Source organism: Ischnura elegans, chromosome 10 (genome assembly GCF_921293095.1).
Source record: "Ischnura elegans chromosome 10, ioIscEleg1.1, whole genome shotgun sequence".
Lineage (NCBI taxonomy): Eukaryota > Metazoa > Arthropoda > Insecta > Odonata > Coenagrionidae > Ischnura > Ischnura elegans.
Genome location: NC_060255.1, coordinates 670,143 through 680,016, shown reverse-complemented (window position 1 = coordinate 680,016; position 9,874 = coordinate 670,143). Strand labels below are relative to the sequence as shown.

At 36.0% G+C, this 9,874-nt stretch overlaps 1 long non-coding RNA gene across 1 annotated transcript; it reads right to left on the bottom strand.

Annotated features, from left to right (window-relative positions):
- Nucleotides 1-2,881: 2,881 nt before the first annotated feature.
- LOC124167086 lies at nt 2,882-6,723 on the bottom strand. Its single transcript, XR_006866607.1, has 4 exons — nt 6,464-6,723; nt 6,197-6,378; nt 4,573-4,697; nt 2,882-4,476 (listed from the first exon to the last, which is right to left on the bottom strand). It is a non-coding gene; the product is annotated as an uncharacterized LOC124167086 (long non-coding RNA).
- Between the last annotated feature and the right edge of the window lie 3,151 nt (nt 6,724-9,874).

Below are 9,874 nucleotides of genomic sequence, written 5' to 3'. Positions count from 1 at the left end.
GCGAGGGGCGGATAAGGGCTCTGGAAAAAAAACTTCTTTTCAAGGGCCTCTTATTCTTTTAGACTTAAATGCCGCCCTCTCAAGGGATAGATTATTGCACGGTTCCAGCCATAGGCAAGTGGAATTGATGGCTCGAATTGAAAATCGTGATGCCCTGACATATGGCCCAGAAAGCGATGCAAACAGGGATAAATATTTCGTACTCACTGAGAAATGGCCGCCGGATGTGGGGATAAATATTCACCTGGATCACCAGCGGAACTTACCTGAAAAAGGAGAAGACGGGAGTTAATTCATGGGCTTATTAAAATTCCATCAGCGAGATTGCAAGGGTGCAGCCACACAGTGGATTTCCCAGCAATTAGGCCTCACGTTAACACACTCACGCTATCAAATTCATGCAATTATGCCCTCAGATAAGTAATTGGAGTAATTCTACGACCTTACTTTGCCTTTAGAACCCTTTATCAGCGCTTGACTACGTGACACCAAGCATAAACACTCTTTTCAAACGACACGAGACAAAGGAAAGAAAAGTCAAGTTTTAAAATACTTTGGCGGCGCATGCTCTCATCCACAAATGAGAGTCTCATTCACTCTGTCATTTTAAAATGGCAGAGAGCCTACAAATTTAATCATTTTAATTTTTCACATGAAAAACCAACTACGTTACAGCGTTGTGTTCCGGGGCAAAAAATGACAAACTGTCCAAATATTCCAGTGCTAGCATAAAAATGGAGCATCGGGATAATAGAGACAACATAGTTAAATGAGTAAAATAGCAAACGTCACCATGCCATTCTGGATATTCTTTTACCTTGATGCATATGCTCAGAAAAATTATTGAATAATCGTGCAAGCGCTCTCTCAAACTAGTGACGCAATCCGAATGGATATGACCGTGATACATGTCAAAGTCACGCTTCGATTCATTTTCATTGTCAAGTTTGCTGTTTTCAGTATTACAATATGTTTCAAGGAAACATGTTATAGTTGATAAACAAAGTAAAATATGGTCTTATTATCTAAAACTGTAGTTTTCGGAAAATAAAATACGTTAGCGCAATTTGTTATTATATAAATATAAACTTCGTTTATTTAGACATTAGACATAAAAAATAACAGCCATTTGCCAATTTAGAAAGTACTTTTTAAAAGAAATGAAAAGGATACCGATGACTGAAACCAAAGGAGGGATTAAAAAGCACTTGGGGAGGGCGTGCCGTTTGACGGCCCTTTAAGGTAGTTTGAGCGAAAAATCAATCATCATAGAATTCTATGATTTTTATCTCATTGTAAAGAAAAAGTCTTGATCTTTCCAGTGATATCATAATATACACCCCTTACCGGGCTAAATTCAGAGATATTTGTGAGCAAAGAGAAGCTGATTTACATGGCGTAGATAGGAGCCATGCGCCTTGGCGACAGAATTTATTTAAAAAGAATTATTTCCCGTTCATAGAAATCGACGAAAAACTAACTGAGTGTAGTAAACTTCATTTATGAATTTTTGGTTGCATTAAAATTATAGGTCACCGGTAGTATAATTAAAATATAAAAGAAAAACTTTTCGTCGAACAGGCATTTCCTGTAGACGACCGGATGCCGGAAGATTCGGCTTGGCAACGCTGCTTTAGAATTAAACGTAAACAAACATGATCGCATACAAGGAATAAGCATTGCTGGATATAATTGATTGCGTAAGAGTTTAGTATACTGACTTTCCATATTGTCGCAGTAAATTCCAAGTACAAAAATTACTTCGTGGTGGACATTGGGAAGTGAAATATGAGATTCGCGATTCCTGATACTATTTGGGTTTCTGTAAACTTCGAATGAAGAGATTTCTTATGTGTTCGTAAATATTATTTGGCATGCTTTGGGAGGAAAGATATTACCGATTTTACGCATACTAAAGGTGTCTGCGTATTTACTTTCACAAGTACAATTCTCCATCCGCATTAATGAACTTGCTATTTGTGATGAAATCGAGTGGCTCAAACCATCTTTTAGGTATGAGCCGCGCGTGAAACCTATTGAACAACGTTAACAGGTAGTTATTGACAGGTACTTTTCATATTTAAGTCAACGCAGTCCGAACCTTACATAAACGAAAGGACAGGATTAATAGCGAGATATTATGAGTGTAGTCATGCGTTTACACTTAAGTCAAACAACATATTTCGTTTATGGTAAAATTCTGTTGAATCATCTCCCTTTTGGAAATCAGAATTCATCCCACAATGCATAAAACCTACTAAATCTTGTTGCCTTAACCGAATTTGAGGAAACCTTTCGAAAAAATGAATGTATAACCAGCCCTCCGAATATATTAACATTGGTCGACATCGATTTTAAATTACCTATCTTTTCTTCCACGTAATGCAAAATTACAAGATTGCACTGTTGGAAAGTTCTTGCTCCAGTAACTGTTGATTTCCACGTCATGAATGCAGAGCTGTCTACTAACCACGAAGCTATCAAATGAATCTAATCTTTAGATAGAACGTAACCGAAGTATAAATTAATCTTCCAATAATAGTCATATTGAGTCTCAAAGGAAGTGCATCTTGCCATTTCCTTACAACAATCCCTTAGGAACAAGAAATTCACACCAAATGGACTTCTGCTTACATCATTACAGAGATACTAAAAGCTAAAAAATCACAATATTGTGCTTCAACCACTAAAATCTCCATAACACTATTCTAAATGAAGCTTGCCATTCACCTTGATGCCTACTGCAATACCCCCTTACCTTTAGTCAAACTGGATACAATTTCAATATTCTGCTTTTCATCTCAAGGCCCTATTCTGGAAATATATGCACATATAGTTACCAACTTAGGGTTTGTAGGAAGGGATCAGACAAAAAATGATATATTACTACACTTCTGGTATACATATTTATTATTAATACATAACAAAAATTACAAAATATTTACAGAAAAGCACTCTACAATGTTACATAAATGCAGCAATACACATTTCAGTTTCACTGATTGTTGGCTAAGAACATAAAAAGGAGAGCCAGGGCTCCCAAGAGACATTAAATTGGCTACTATATACTTTGTTTGTTTGTATATGAGGTATTTCTCTGCTGTCTTATCACTCTAACTTGCTTGTGATAATGTTCCCTCATATTTCCAACGTAGTAGTGGGATTTTTTCCTTCAAATCAGTGTTAAAAAAATACACTTCAGGCATTCACAGTAAATTTTTAAGAAATGGGCAGAGGCTAGTCTTAAAAAGAAACATTTCTTTGTTAGCGTTCAACACTGCATATGTCATGTGCCCCACTCCAGCAGAATAGAAGAAAAAATGAAGGCTACAGTAAGGAGGCAAGTTACAGTCCCTGTGAAGCAACTTAGGTTGTTCCCGAAGTCATTGTAAGAGCAAAAGATATAATACGAAAGGGAATATGTTACCAATTTTAGCTATGTAAGCTGATCTTGATTGTGATTAACTTCAGGAGCCAATAGCATTGAACATGGAGACCACCAGATTTGCCTTAACCTTATTTCTACATAATATGGAGAAGCTGGTGGATATTTTCAGGTTAATTTTATGTATAAAGATATTTATATACATAGAGTGGAACACAATGTCTTTCAGTAATTAGATGGCAATTAGTTAAACAGTACTTTAAAAAAACTTTCACCATTGCAAATAATAATAAAATCCTTGCTACCCTTGTAACAACAATCCCTTGGGAGGGACAGCATAATTTTCTTGCCAATCAAGGTGCGCAAAGAAATTGATCAGCCCTATCGACAAAATCTCACTAACAATTCAGGAGGGAGTTTCTAAAGAGTCATTCTCACTCAAAGGCATTGACGCATTAACCAGTATACAAGATAATCACCCAAAAGAAAACATGGAAAAATTGCCCAATATTATGTCACGCTAACCTTTACCCCTTGCAGCAAACCTGAAGATAGTAGTTAAAATACTCAGGAGACACCTGTTACCACAAGCCAGAGGACGTGGGGAGAATCTTAAAGCTAAGAAATCTCTAATAGACTTTACAGTATGACCATTTCTACTATGTACATTTAAAACATGCTATACATAAGGCATAAGATAATTTATCAGTCTTACTCTTTTTAATTTTCTCTTTTTATTTATCAGTCATACTCTTTAAGTTTTCTCAACTCCTCAAAATATTTACTTATAGCCTCAATAGACTTGTGAAACTCTATTCTCCTTTGGATGGTAACATGGGGCTTACCATTGATACTCTCTCCCATGTGTACTTAATCTTATTCCCTCAGTTCCACATATACTGAGTATTTCCGCCAACTTCTCCATATTAATGCCAGCTGTAGCCATTTGGGAAATCATTAAGCTTGAAATAACACTCCACAGGGTTTCTAACATTGCCACCTTCTGTGTCTTCTACACATTGCACAGATAGTGCTGCACACATCATACGCAAGTAATTTTTTGGAGTGGTAATCAATGACAGACCCATGCCCTGTAAATGTAAAAAGAACGACATTTTAACTGTTAACATAATAAAGAGGAACAATTTATACATAATTTATTTCCCAGAAAATATGATGGAATTTACCAGATTTACTGTCATATGATTACCCATAGCCTTTCTTCTGCCATCCATAATCATAAGAGGCAATGATATCTACCTCAGCTCCATCATTGCATTGCATAGGAGACTCTTCACTGGGAGTCATGCCACTGAAATAAATTATGTATACTGAATGAGGGGCCACATATTAATTAGCCAATGCACTGCACTTAGATTTCTGTGACTGGGTGGAATTAAAACTAAGGAATAGAAATAGTATGATAACATTGGAGGTTATCTACCGCCTAACTTATGATGTTCTTGATTCAACATTAGGGAGGACATTGTATATGTGTCAGACACTTATACCCTATCATTGGTTAATGTGACACAAATACATTTTGCCACTTTGGAACTCGTTAGCCTAACGAGAACATTAATCAGTATGTATAATGAAGTATTACTAAAATTATAAATTGCAATATTTCCACTGAGTTATATTATGAAAAAACGCGTTTCATTGCTACAAACAACATTATCAAGTGTTGTTGCCATAATAAAATTCAGTGGAAATATTGCAATGTCTTTTTAATTGTACTAATATTAAAGACTTCCACCATATTGTGCCCAACATCATACCAGATATAGTGAAGTAGGTTGTAATTATGATAAATATAGGAAAGCAACCACAATCAGGACAGAACCATGAAGAACAACAGGGAGATGATGTCGATGGATTGGAACATTTTCCTGCAATATTATTTCCACTAGTAAAATATGATTATATGCAATTATTTTAGAAAGATTTGAATTATAACTAATACTCCTCTTCTGCCAAGCACATGCAAATAGCTGTTAGAGGAGACAGGTAATCCCTTTAATAAATCAAGAAAAAGTTTTTGATCCACGAAAAATATTGAGTCTTAGATAAATAAGTAGCATGTAAAATTATGACATAGAATAATAGTTGCAACACTGACCACACCAGTAAAAGGGCTGTGCTGAGTACTTTACCTCTCTAAGAAACAATGACTAAGGAATAATAATCAAGGAGAAATTAGATTGTCTTCAATTGCTGAAAAAATACTTAAGATAATGGATACTATAGTTGAAAATATATGTTAGATAGACTTCTAATCCTATGACCTGATAACAGATCACCATAATTAATCAACTTATAATCCACATTAACACAATCCAGCAATTATTGATTTTCTATGTTAAAAACAGCAAATCTGTGGTAATTCTCTGGTACTAAATATCAAACACTTTATATAGCTCACATCACCAAATTCCAGTCAACAGTCACTTAATCAATTATGGTTTCATCCAAAGGAACCAATAACAAATTACATTGAAGGACAATAAAAAATTAAATGAAACTAATTAAAAATTGCACTTGAACAAAGAAATCATAAAAAAATTAAAGCCTCTGCATTTCCTAAATCTTTGTTAATATATTGGACCTACTACTGGTAATGTTCTTGGAATGCAATGTACATGGAAATAAAAAGCACACCGACTGAATATTTCCAAGAGATATGAAAGAACGTAATGCAACCACAAGGCACATTTAAAAAAAATGAATTAACATTCACATTGGGTTTCGGGGGACCAATAACGCTACTACTTATAGTCTCACTTTTTTAACTGATGCGGTGAAACTTACGGTGTTAAGGCCAAAGTGAGAAGCTTCTCCACCTCCACAGCTTCCGTACTCGATTGCATCTTCAACCTTTGACCCCACAGATCGCTCCTACCTTTTCCAGGTGGAATTGGCGACAGACGGAATAATTAGGGTTGCCAAAACCCGATTCATTTGCTCATTCCCAACACATGACAGGACGCACACTATAAATGAAACAAAAATTTATTTTCAGCTAATAACATACTTCCATTCTTAAATTCGCAATGAGGTATTTACTAGAGCACTTACCTATATTCACTGAACGTTCGAGAAGAACTCTTCTGTCCCTTCGTAAATTCCTTCTTCCGCACAAACCGCTTTACTAGTGGATGGCTTCATCGTTAAAGCAGAGAAGGCTGAAAAACTGGCATATTTCACTAAAAAGTTAGAGAAATACTCGACTTTCTAAAGTATATTTCAACACCGAAATCTCTGCACTCCTGTAACGCTTCAAGCCATTCACTTGTTTCTCTGAATTTCAGCGCTAGTTGATAGTCGCACCAACCTAAGAAATTTGACGTTGTTGCCAAGTCGAACGTCTCTTTGACATATGTCATTTCTCGCGATACAATGCTTTAAAATTGCTTTCTAATATAAGTAAGCCTTTTAGTTTTATGTTTGAACATTTCAGATGCCTGGATATCGTACTCCAAGTCGGGATTAGTCCATACTATATTAAGGAAACTTAGTATTATATTACTAAAAGTACCGTTGGTACCTTTGGTATTAAGTCAAGATAGAGTTTGAAATACGTATATTTTGTTCATTACCGAGAAAAATAAGCAACTGAAGCAAATATTTTCCCGACAAAAAATTATAACATTGTATCAAAAGCCTTAACAACTCATGATATTTGTAAATTTTGAGAAGATACAGTCGCTGTTGTGACTACGGATCTATCTCGCTCAAACTACCTTAAAGGGCCGGCAACAGCATATTTCAAGGCGAATGAAACTTTTCCTTGCTTAAGGGCAAACATATGCCAACATTCAATGCCATCATATAAGAAACGCAATGAAAAAAACCATAAAGGCATCTTTTTATAATCACAGATATTATATGCAAAAACTATGAAGCGCTTCCGTTGAAATTTACTGGTATGTAAAGCATAGTAGTTCTAGAAAGAACTAATCGATGGTTATGATTACTTCGGTGAAGGTTAGCTACGATAAAATGTAATAAATTACAACCAAAAAGTAAATATTTCATTCATAAATGGCGAGGATAATACTAAAAATGACCGCTTCAGCCTGTTGGGTGAATTAAATACTAACATCGCAATAAATACCTGGGATTGATATGTTAAACTAAAATTACGTAATTTTGAATTGATTAGGTTTTATTCAATCTAAATGTAGTAATCAAATGATATATTGCATTTAAAGTTCGATTTTAAACCCTATTCATTTTGGTATTAACAAAAGTTCATTAGCAGGTGGTCCCAATGGACGAAATACACCTAAATTGGAGTCATTAAATTTTATCGTAGCAGAAACTCCATAAATAACATGGAAAAATAAATTTAGCTATACTTCTGTGAATGTACGTGTTTTTTGTATATATAAAAACTTATTAATGCTGTTTATCACATGTAACTAATTATAATTCTGCAATATAGCTCATACTGATTGTCTGCATCATCTTTATTTTCATAATAATTAATTGAAGCACTGGCGAAGAACATTAAATGTTCGAAACGTTGGCAAACTGAAGTATTTTATTTATAAACACCCACACTTGGAGCGATATATCTGCTAATTAATGTTACACCACAATAAAGAAAGTTACGGAGACAAAGACCATCCATTATTTCAAATAGTTTACGCACTGCAAGTTATCTACGACGGTGAGTTTGGGCGCGAGTGGCACGTTTAGGACCTCCAGCTCGATTGGTTTTTTCAGCGAGCAGGATACTACTTCATCCAATTCCTTCCTTTCAAAACAACCCTACCCTCGCCCCCAACCAATCAAATACTTTCTAACATGGCTTCGCCAACATTTTTCGTCTCGCGTTAAAGAACCAAAGGTTCGAGGAAAAGGATTTCGGCCCTATTTAGATCCTGAGGGACTGGCGATGCTCTAATGAACACTGTTCACCTGGCCTCCGCTTTCTTTCGCCACTTTATCCCTGAGAACTTCTCCCCGGCCTCGCAAATGGCCATCACATGTTATTCAGCGGTCCGTAAAAACCTCGATTTGTGTCCGTCCGTAAACGGACACAAATCGAGGCCCAAAAAGCCACTAAAGTGAGGAGAGTAAATTTGAAATGAGATACGATGCCTTCTTTGCGATTCATCTTCCCTAAAAGCATTCGCCACATACACATTTTCGGACGAATTCAAAACATCCACAAGTCGGTTTAATATACAATATCTGCTTATGTGTCAGCTTTGAACGCATTTCCACAATCTGTAACCCAAGGAAATTACTTTAAATATTGGGGTTTCTGGACAGAGTCGGTGGATTAGTTTAAATCACTATAAAACGACAGTTTCTAGAATGGAAGTCACCTTTATCTGCAAAAGGTGCTACGCAAGTTGGAAATGGTGCAGCATTAACTGCTGTAAAATCGCTTCTTTCGGCTGAAGATGTTTATATTGACATTTTTCATTCCAATCAAAACAATATAGCTCTTAATGAAGGGTACGAATAACGGCTATAAATACCATTAGGACTATGCGGATCTCTTCTCGGCATTATCGTCTTTGTTTGCAATTATACTACCTTCATTATGACTATCTTTATTACAACCAGAGTGAAAAGGAAATATAGGCTAGTTCCGTAACTACTATTTTGCTTACAATCATTCGATCTATGATTTTTTAGCTTTCCCTCAAACATTCTTGAAGAGGGTAGAAAAGAACTGCTGCTAAATAAAACCTCTCGAGAGACAGGTGGAACTCAAATTTATGACTGTAATTAAATGAAATCAGATTCAACTGAAAAGCGACACCTAAGTGATGAATACTTTTCATTTACGGACACAAACTAAACACATCAATTACTGACTCAGAGAACCTTCCATGCTAAAATAAACAAGAGAGAAGTTATGAAAGTGCTCTACGACTTCCATCAAAGAGTGTAGGCTAAATAATTAAGGTTCATTAAGGTGTGGGGCTTACGTCCATATCGCCAATGTTCAGGCGCACAGGAAACGTGTAATTTTGCAGGATAGAGCAGAACATATTTCATACAAGCCTCATGAGTCCACTCAAGCATCCCATCGCTATTTAATGGGAAGAGAATATCTGATGGCAATTGCGAAAACATGAGCTCTCTTACCCCCCATCATTCTCCCAGAAGAGGCGTTAATTTTCTAATACCGAAGGCCTAAAAAAGCACCATACCCGATAGGTCACCACGGTCCCTATAATCGAAGACATTAAGTGAAATCCACCGATATATTGTTTTTGTAAATAATTGCTTTGAAATATAGAAGACATGGAGTGAAAATCTTGAATATTTCCACAACTTCTACAAATGCTTCATTGGAAAACATTCATGTGAAGCGTTCAAGCAAGCAAGCGTCACTTTCACTGCATAAGTCCCTCCAGTTAAAAGCCAATCATGCATTCACTTCCATCATGATATCGCTAACAGCCTAGTAGCAAAGAGGGCGGGTACTTTGGCCCCAATATTCTTCGATCGTCTCAATGGGCA